At 49.6% G+C, this 9,394-nt stretch overlaps 1 long non-coding RNA gene across 1 annotated transcript; it reads right to left on the bottom strand.

Annotated features, from left to right (window-relative positions):
• Nucleotides 1-655: 655 nt before the first annotated feature.
• LOC121133711 lies at nt 656-8,575 on the bottom strand. Its single transcript, XR_005870681.1, has 4 exons — nt 8,410-8,575; nt 6,594-6,701; nt 5,978-6,140; nt 656-4,842 (listed from the first exon to the last, which is right to left on the bottom strand). It is a non-coding gene; the product is annotated as an uncharacterized LOC121133711 (long non-coding RNA).
• Nucleotides 8,576-9,394: the final 819 nt, after the last annotated feature.

The following is a 9,394-nucleotide window of genomic DNA, read 5'->3' as shown; positions in this document are numbered from 1 at the left end:
TGGATAGCTCTCTCTTAATTATTAACCCATTTCTATTAATCTAAGTATTTCCATGTGGTCTTATCTTACTGGAGAGGGGTCCAGACCTGTTACTCCTTCATCAGCTACATGGCATCTCCTGGTGGCCTCTCCCTCTGCCTTCCTCTCCCCAGAATTCTCCTCATCTCGTAGCCCCACCTATACTTCCTGCCTGGCTACTGGCCAGTCAGTGTTTTATTCATCAACCAATAAGAGGGGCATATATACAGAAGGACGTCCCCCATCAGTGTATGTAGATGTTTGAGGGCCACTGTAACAAGTCCTTTACAAACGTAGTCTGCTGTTAGACATCACCTGGCAGGGACAGCTGAAGGGAAGAAGGGTCAGTCCTGCCTCATGGTCCAGCCAGGAGATGCAGCCCATCATGTTGGGGAAGGCGTGGCAGTAGAAGCCTCTGGCAGGAACAGCAGGAGTACAAGGCAGCTGCTTACACTGGTACAGCAGTCAAGAATCAGAGTTAGATGCAGAGTGCATTGCCTGGCATAACCCATAGGCCCTTACCCCATCTGGCTAGGCTCCACGTCTCAGACACCCTACTACCTCCTAACACAGCATCCCACTATCTAGGGACAACCTATCTATGGAGGATGTTTCACCTTCAGTCTGTCATGTTGGCCAATTTCATCATCACAGCAACCCGTCATGTTTATTAATGCCTCTGCCTCACAAATGAGGAGACCGAGGCACATAAAAATCCCATCATTCACCCACAGTCATGCAGCCTCTGGGTGTGGAAATGAAATCCAAATCCATCAGTCCAGCTTGAGAATCCATGCCGTGGATCTCTATTCTATAATAACAAGAATACAAAGCCATTTGCACGACTGGGCTCATTTTAGACTCATAAGCGCACAAACTCCTGCAAAGAGTAAGTCATTTTCAGCATCTAACTTAAGATTCATTTTAAGAAGCATCACCAAAGCCAGGCAGTGGTGGGGGCGTGTCACGGACCACGTGACAACCGTTTCGGACTTTGTGGATCACAATTCTCCAGCTTCCTTCTGCTCTCATCTTTAGTGATTCTCACTGTTAGTGTTAGGGACACAGCACAAGGTGACACCGAGGCAGATCCCATGGCGGGGGACAAACACGACACCAGGAAGAAGGGAGAGAGGTGGGGAGAGAGAGGAGACAGAGACAGAGAGACAGACAGATCTGTCTGCCTCCTCAGAGACAGGGCAGAAAGAGAGGGAGGAAGTGTGTGGAGTTTGCGTCTTAAAGGGTCATTTTGCCCCTGGGCACGGAACCAGGTTACTGCCTACCGCGCATGCAGGGGTGGGCACTCTTTGCCAGGTCTCCAAGGGACAGGGACAGGTGTGCCTGGATTACAACAATTAGGCCTTTCCCTCTGGGAAGTTTTGTGGGGGTTTTGAGGGATGAACATGTTTACAATGACCGCCACTCTAAACAAAATAATTCCTTGGAAAAAAAGCTCCACCACTATGGAACCATATAATGTGATAACTCTGCCTGCTGCCATACACAGTCACACCGAGCTGCTAGAAAATTTAGATGAATTAACATATGCTTGATAAATAAGGTATATTTGATAATTAATATTTACAAATCCTTAAAGTGTTCTCAGGTTCAGAGTAATACTTGTCTAGTTTCATCTTTGCTCACTTTTAAGTTTTAACTATTCAGATAAGCTAAGCCATATAAGAAAGTGGAATATTCTATGATGGAATGCCTGCTTCCTCAAGGTCAGGCATTTAGACAAGTCCCCATCCCTCAGACGGTTGGAGAAAGTTCCAGGTTGCTATAAAGGGAAACACGTTCTTATCTCTAGCAAGAAGAACTTGGGGCCCTTCCATTAACACACAACTGGAGCCTATTGCCAAGGTCAATGCTTAGCTTCCCCAGCCACTGATCTCGAGCCACACCCCAGCTCACTTGCCTCCTTCCTCCCTCTTAATGCTATGCGCTACCATAGAGTATAAGAAGTGTGTTCTTTTTTTCGATAAACACGCTGGAGCCATCCCGATTCAGACTGTGTCTGTCTCCTCCTCTCCCTTCCCTGACACTACACAGATCCTCACTGGGTCCTGAACGTCTCCCCACACCTGCCTAAGCTGGTCTCTGGTAGCAGACGCCTTTAAGTGCTGCACTCAGGAAGCAGAGGCAGAAAGATCATTGTGAGTTCGAGGTCAGCTTGGTCTCCAGAGCAAGTTCAAGGACAGCCAGGGCTACACAGAGAAAGCCAGGCTCTAAAAACCAAAAGAAGAAGAAAGAGGAAGAGGCAGGGACCATCATCTGAGAAACAACTTATAAACTTGCGGGTGGCATTCATCAGCTTGCTGGGCTTCCCTCTGCCTGGACCAGATACTGAGCATGGTCGCCCACAAGGCACCTGAGGACCTCCTTGGTCAGAGGTAGCAATCCGGACAGCAGTCCAACCCTCAACAAGTACACCCAGTGGCAGGTGGCAGGCGCAGGCCAGTCTGCTGTGGGAAGGACCAGAGCTGCATCTGACTCCAGGTTGAGGAGAAGTGACAGCTAAGCTGATGCATGACAAAGAAGAGTCAGACGGACAATGGGGTCAGGGGAAATGCACTAAAGGCACATGGCATTTGGGCAAGAAGGCTTGCGTTATGAAAGGAAGGTCATTGTCTACATCTTTTAACCTTATCAAAAGAAACTGGGGGGGGAGTGTTCTCGTGGAATCTTCACCCCAGCCTGTGGTACCCACACACCCAAAGAATCTGGAATGTTCTCATGGAAGTTCCACCCCAAGCCCCCTCCTCCATCTCTCTCTCCAAACCCTGATGTACCTCAGAAAGCCCACCAAATGATCACCCCCACCCTCACCTCAGAGATGCTCAAGACCACTCCCACGGGGTATTTGACCTGTCCTCCAGAAAACAGACTTGTGGTTTTCCGGTCTCTCTTTTCCGTCTCCTCTCTTGGGGGCTGGAAAATCATCCGGGAGCGTTTTATCCGTGAAACGTGGGTTTTTTTTTTCTAATTCAGTTTGGTTTGGTGTGATTTGGATTGCTGTGTTGGCGGCGGCGGGGCTTATCAGGGTGTAGAAACAGTTCAGGGAGGTCTTTAACTCAAGCCTAGAACATTCCATCAGCAGGCATGCGGCGTGCACAAGACGGGCCGGGCCGCCTTACTGCAACTTTTCTCACCAGAGCCAGAGACAGCATCCCTTTGCCTGGCCGTCTCCTTGGGCTCTTACTGAGAAAACGCATCATTCTTCCAGATCCTCTTTTTGGTTCCTCCCCTGGTGCATGTGTGACCAACCTATAAAGCCTCAGAGGGTGACGTGTTAAGAGCCAAGCATCCCGGAACCCTGCACTAATGCTTTCAGGGAGGTTCTCATGTGTCTCCAGGGGCCTCCACACTCTCCGTTCTCAGTTCCGGTTGGTGACAAGTGGCTTCCTCCACTCACCTAACTCCACTCCATGCCCAGTAAGAGAAGCTGATGAAGTGAATATTTCAGCCACGCTGGGGGGAAGACAGGTAAGAAATCCAAGCTAAGCAAGAGCAGGCCTATCAAGGCCCAACCACATGACAAAGCACGCTGTAGAGCTTTCTGTTACTAATCTTCACAGCAACCCTCCGAAGCAAGTACTGTGATCATCACTAGTTTGCACCAGAGAATGTTGACATCCCAGAAAACTAAGTTACCTGCCTACGGTCCCCAACTAGCCTGCAGCATTGCTGCCCCAGAGCTCTGTCTGAAGAACAGTGTCCCTTCTGGGGTTCCCTAAACTCAACCTATGGTGATTGGGCTCCAACCACGGTCTCCAGCATCATAGCCCACCTTCCCTAGTAATCACACATGCCTGTGACCTTTTACATACATGCATACATGTACACCTCCTCTGGGATGCCCTTCCCTCCATTCTCTAGTTGCTGGGCCTAGGCTGACTCTGCATTTCTCTGGGGTGTGTGTGTGTGTGTGTGTGTGTGTGTGTGTGTGTGTGTGTGAAACATACACACACATGTGAACTTACATCCATGTACATGGTATGGGCTACATGTTAGGGGGTGAGTTCATTCACCTGAGTTTATGAGTGTTATGAGTGCTTGTGTAGGCACACACAGAAGCCAGACAAGGACATTAAGTACCCATAACGTTCTCTCTTTTAGACCCTGGGGTTACAAGCACACATGCTCATGCCTGGCTTTCTACAAGGGTTCTGGGGATTTGAACTCTGGTCCTCACACTTGCTACTATACACAGCCCCCAGGCTGATCCTTCAAAGCAATCCACTGTGACATCATCCTGGACAGTGGACTTTCACCTCTCCCGTCTTATGTGTGTGTCTCATTACTGAGTGACTCATAGGTACTTACCTCACAGTGTACTTGTCTCCCCATGGGATTAGGAGCTCCCTGAGGGCAGGGCCTGACAGTCTGGCTATGACAGCCCATCTGGCCCTATGCCCAGGGTCACCTACACTCAGTCCCTCTCTAGCCAGAATTCCCTTCCTGTTTGCTTAGGCTGACCCCATGGGAATTGAAGTTCCATGACTGGGGGGCACGGCAAATGAGATGACCATGGTGTTACCGTCCAATAGTTTTCTTGAGCTGACTGGAGTAGGTTCCACCTCAGGATAATGTAAGCAAGTGAGATTTATGTTCGTGTAATTCTGGAGGCTGAAGTAGGAGATCAGTAGGAGGCTGAAGTAGGAGATCAAAGTGTCAGCAGGCTTGGTATGTCCCAAGGTGACTCTCCTGGGCTGCTTGATGGCTGTCTCCTTCCTGTGTTTTCAAATGATCCTCCTATATGGAGTCTGGGCTCAAGTCCCCTCTTTTGATGAAGACTCCAGTTGATATCCACCCTAATGGCCCCTGTAAGCATTATGACCCCAATGAAATCAGTAAACATTACATCTTTAAGGACAGGCACATTCTGAGGTCATGGGGATCCTGACTTCAATATATAATTGGAAACATAAATCCAGTCTATAACACATCTCCACTTCCTTCTGTTCCCCAAGTCACCCACACCCTGGATTGGACTCATTAAGGCGTGTGAGTTTAAAGCTTTTTTCTTTTTTTTTTTTTAAGTTGATGGAGAAATTTTGAGATGCAATACCATGACTTTAGGAGTTTTGGTCTTGGTGTTTGTATGAAATCCTGAGGTCTTGATTTAAGTCTTTCATTGCATTGTGGTTTCCTTCTAGGTGTATTGTGCTAAATGAACCTTGTCAAATAAATCTTTATTTTAGAAGACAAAAAAAAACAGGTTAGGAATACTCAAAATACCAAGTCAAAGAGTCCAGTGACTGGTCCTTGGGTCTTCTTTTGGCCCACAGAGCCCTTAGCAAATTCTGTCTGGCTTTGATACTCTAAGTGTACACACACACACACACACACACACACACACACACACACACACACACATTCTACCACCAAGACTGATGAGAAGAAAGGGCTAGAAGGCACAGGGTGTGGGTGTCTTCAGGAAGCCATGTCCTTCACTCACCAGGAAGGCCAGGCCAGTTCTCAGGTTCTACCAGCGCTTAGACCTCTGGAGTTGCTTAGCAACCCCCCTGCCAGATGTTCCTAGCCACTCACACAGCTTCAAAAAGTTTCTCTTCACCCAAGCTCAGCCTTGGTACTTCCAGGAAATAGGGGGGAAATACCCAGCAACTGATTGTGAAGGAAACCACCATTCTACAACCAGGAGCTGGGGAGTGGTCCCGACAGCGTCTCCCCTCCACAGCTCATCATGTCTACAAAGTCAAGGTCTCCCTCTTCAGTAAGGCAATCAAAACCCTCTGCCTACATCCCAGTGTCAGGTTCAAATCCTATCCAGAGAACTTTCTAGCTGTGTGACTTTGGACAGTCTCATTAACTTCTGCACACATTAGGGTTTCGGTGACAAATGAACCACCCCCCCAAAACATGTATTCAAACAACTGGTCCTTAGCCGGTAGCTCTGCTTCAGGAGGTTATAGAACTCTGGGGAGGTGGGGCCTACCTGAAGGACATGTGTCTCTGTTTATGGTCCGCCTCCACTTGCTGCCCCGTCTCTGCTTCCTGGTACCCAGGGATGTGAGCAAACACCTTGAGGCTTCTCCCAACACCACACTTTCCCCACCACAATGAGCCTTCCATCTCTTAAGTTTCTTCCTACCGGGGAGCTGGTCACAGGGACAAGAAGAGTTAGTTATATTCCATGCTTCGGTTTTATAACCCATAGAATAGGGACAATAACAATGCTTTCTTTATAGCGTTGTGACATAAATGGAATTAGTTTATATGTGTGAAGCATGTAGAATAGTCTCTAGGAGATGTAACATCGTCTGCACACACTTGTTAACTTAGTCACACGCATGCTCCATCCCACAACACATCCATCGCACGGTGATAAGCCTTCCCGAGAGTCCACAGGAACAAGACCTCTTTCCTGGCAAACAGAGGCCTTGAAGGACAAGGAGGGATCAGGCACAGGCACAGAGCGATGGGGGCTTGGGGTGTGATGTGCCTGAGCCAGGACAGATGAGTGTTGCCAGAACCAGAAGTAGGAGGTGGGTCACAGGAGCTGAGGTTGAAAGAGGAGGGAAAGCAAATTGTAGAGAAACTGAAAACTCAACTGAGGGTTGGTGCCATGCCACACTTGTCCATGCAGTGAGGAGGCACTACTCATCCTGTTCACTCTTCCTGCGTCTTCAGAAAAGAGCAGCCCTCCCAGGGATATCAACCTAACAGGCATAACAAGATACAATAAGACTAGGCACAAACCGTCATATCAAGGCTGGACAAGGCAACCCAGTAGGAGGAAAAGGGTCCCAAGAACAGGCAAAAGACTCAGAGACACCCCCTCCCACTGTTAGGAGTCCCACAGAAACCCAAGCTACATAATCCACAACATATGCTTCGGACTTAGCACAGACCCGTGTAGGCCCCATGATTGTCACTTCAGTCTCTTGAGCACTACGAGCCTTGCTTAGTTGATTCTGTGAGCTGTGTTCTCCTGGGAACTTCCGTACTTCTATAAACATTGCCTCCATGAAAGTCTCTCCATCGTAAAGATGGGGAGATGGTTGGACAGGAGGTAAAGAGATAGGTAGCTGGGACAGATAGAGTCACAACGGAAAGGGGAGCAAGAGAGCCAGAGAGGCAGGAAAAGAACCAGGAGTCAAGAGAGACATGAACTACGTATCAAGTGGGTATCCCCACTGGTTAAAAGGGAGGCTTTGGGTTTGCCACAAGGAGGTCAGTGATGACCTCAGTGAAAGTGGTTCCACAATGCGAGGGTATCAGTTGATGACGTCAAGGATGGGGGGGATGAGGAAGTGGGATGCTTCCCGCCCCCGTATCTCCATCTAGGAGTCTGACAGCTGGCCTCCCCCACAGGCTTTCCCTTGTGCCTCTAGAATCCACTGGGCTGTCCACCTGCCCCACCAGGTCCATTGCTATACACACACAGTTGTAGAATTTTATGTTCTGTGTACAGTGGGCCTGAGTCTCACCCATCTCCTCTGCATCCTGGGAAGGAAACTTATCTTGCCTCATTTGTCCAGAAGCAGGCTCTGGTTTTCCTCCCCCGCACCCCCCCGTCCATTTGCCCCACAAGAATGAGGGGTGTCCCTCCAACAGCCTCATATATGGCCCGCCCCCATGAAAGAAGCATAGCACGCCCTATGAACATCTTTGTCTAGGAAAAATGTAGGGGCATCATCCCATTTTCCTGTGTCCTGATAGCCACAGGCTTACTTCCTTTCCTTCTCTGGGCCTAGCAAAGGCCAAAGGCACCTGTTCCAAGAACACCTGAGCTGTCCCTTGCATTTAGTAAGGAGCCCGGCTGCCCCCGCCCAGCACCAGCCTGGGTGCCAGCTATCAAGGTCTGTCATTCCAGGGTGAGTCAGTTCAGCCTTGACCACACAGGCACACACAGCACCAGCCAGGGAGGCATCACCCACACAGGGAGGAACTATTTATAACCAGCCACAAAAGCTAACACCACGGAACACTTCCGGAGCTGCGCTGGCCTGGTACTCAGGTCGACTCAGTCTCCCAACAACCTGAGAGGCTGCGCTTTTCTGATCCCCATTTCTAAAACAGGAGCCGGGAAAAGAGTTGCCTGAAATAATTTGATATCTTCAGATCCAAATATCTCCTCTCGGCAGTCACGAGGGAATGAGCCAGGAAGGAGAAGAGGCAGCTACCACTTGGGCTGGATGTGTGAGGAATGCTGGGGGCGGGGAGGGGAACCCAGGAGCATTCTCCTGCGCAGTTCCCAGCAACAGCACAACAGAGCTCTATTGTATGGGTGATCCTCCTGACTCTGAGGGGCCTCGGACTTCCCAAATCAGTGACGGCGCACACGGCTAGTGATTTAAACCCAGGCATCCTGTTGACAGGGCAAGCCCTCCTTTCCTCTACTGTTGAATCTCCACGATTACTCACAGCTCTGAGAGGCAGGCAATGCTGATCCCATTGTGCTGGTGAGGAAAGTAAGTCTGGGGCAGATCAGAACGTCCTGATTAAGGTTGGTCTGTAAGTGTGAGGTCTGAGGGTTAGGAGGGACAAACAGGTCAGAATGGAGGGCGGGAGTCTTGTGCTGCTCCCGTACCCGTTCTCCTGGACTAAGACCTGTACTTTCTGCAGAAGGGAAGGACAAGGATGTCGCCACCCACTCTGTCCTGGCTTGGCTCCCAAGCCAACCAGGGAATGACTGGGCTTCTTAGAAAATGAGTCAGTCCCTGCGCACAGAAAAGAAGTTGTTTGTCTTGCTTTCTGGACCCAAGTAGAGGTCACCCTTGCACAATCCTGCAAGTCTCCCAGGTAATACCAGGTTTAGAGCATCTGTGAATTTCGAGACGTCAGGACCTGCCTACTCGCCCTGGTCAGCTCTCATATTGATCATGTTTGGGGCCATCACTCCAGGCTCAGCTTGCAGAGACAGTGCATGGCTCTGCTTAGAGCCCTGAGTAGGACCCCGTCTCTTAACTGTGAGGACAGTAGCCCACACCTTGGTGTCTTTGGCCCTGTCACATACAACTCCTCTCCCTAACCAAATACTACGAGCTCTGTAGCTCCCAGAAAAGGAATAGGAACGGTGACTGCTTTGATGCAAGGAATGTCTAGACAGCCACTCCAGTGAGAACCCAAAGACACCCAAGTACTTCCCTTCAACACCGGCAACTGTAGCGATGAGGACAGAGCACAGAGACAGATCAATGTGGGTTCAAATTCTGGTGCCACCAGATTGCAATGTGACTGGCCTGGACCTCAGCTGTCATATATGAAACACATTAGCTCCTACTGCTGCTGAGCACTGACACCATGAGGTCTTCGACGACTGCGTAAACACTGAAGACAATTGTGTGTGAGAAGATGCTCCACTCTGTATTCTATCCCCGAGCCCCATTCCCTGCTGCCTCTTCCAGGT

Source organism: Mesocricetus auratus, unplaced genomic scaffold, assembly GCF_017639785.1.
Source record: "Mesocricetus auratus isolate SY011 unplaced genomic scaffold, BCM_Maur_2.0 Super-Scaffold_100023, whole genome shotgun sequence".
Taxonomy (NCBI): domain Eukaryota; kingdom Metazoa; phylum Chordata; class Mammalia; order Rodentia; family Cricetidae; genus Mesocricetus; species Mesocricetus auratus.
Note: the sequence above shows the minus strand (reverse complement) of the source record. Positions and strands in the feature narration are given on the sequence as shown.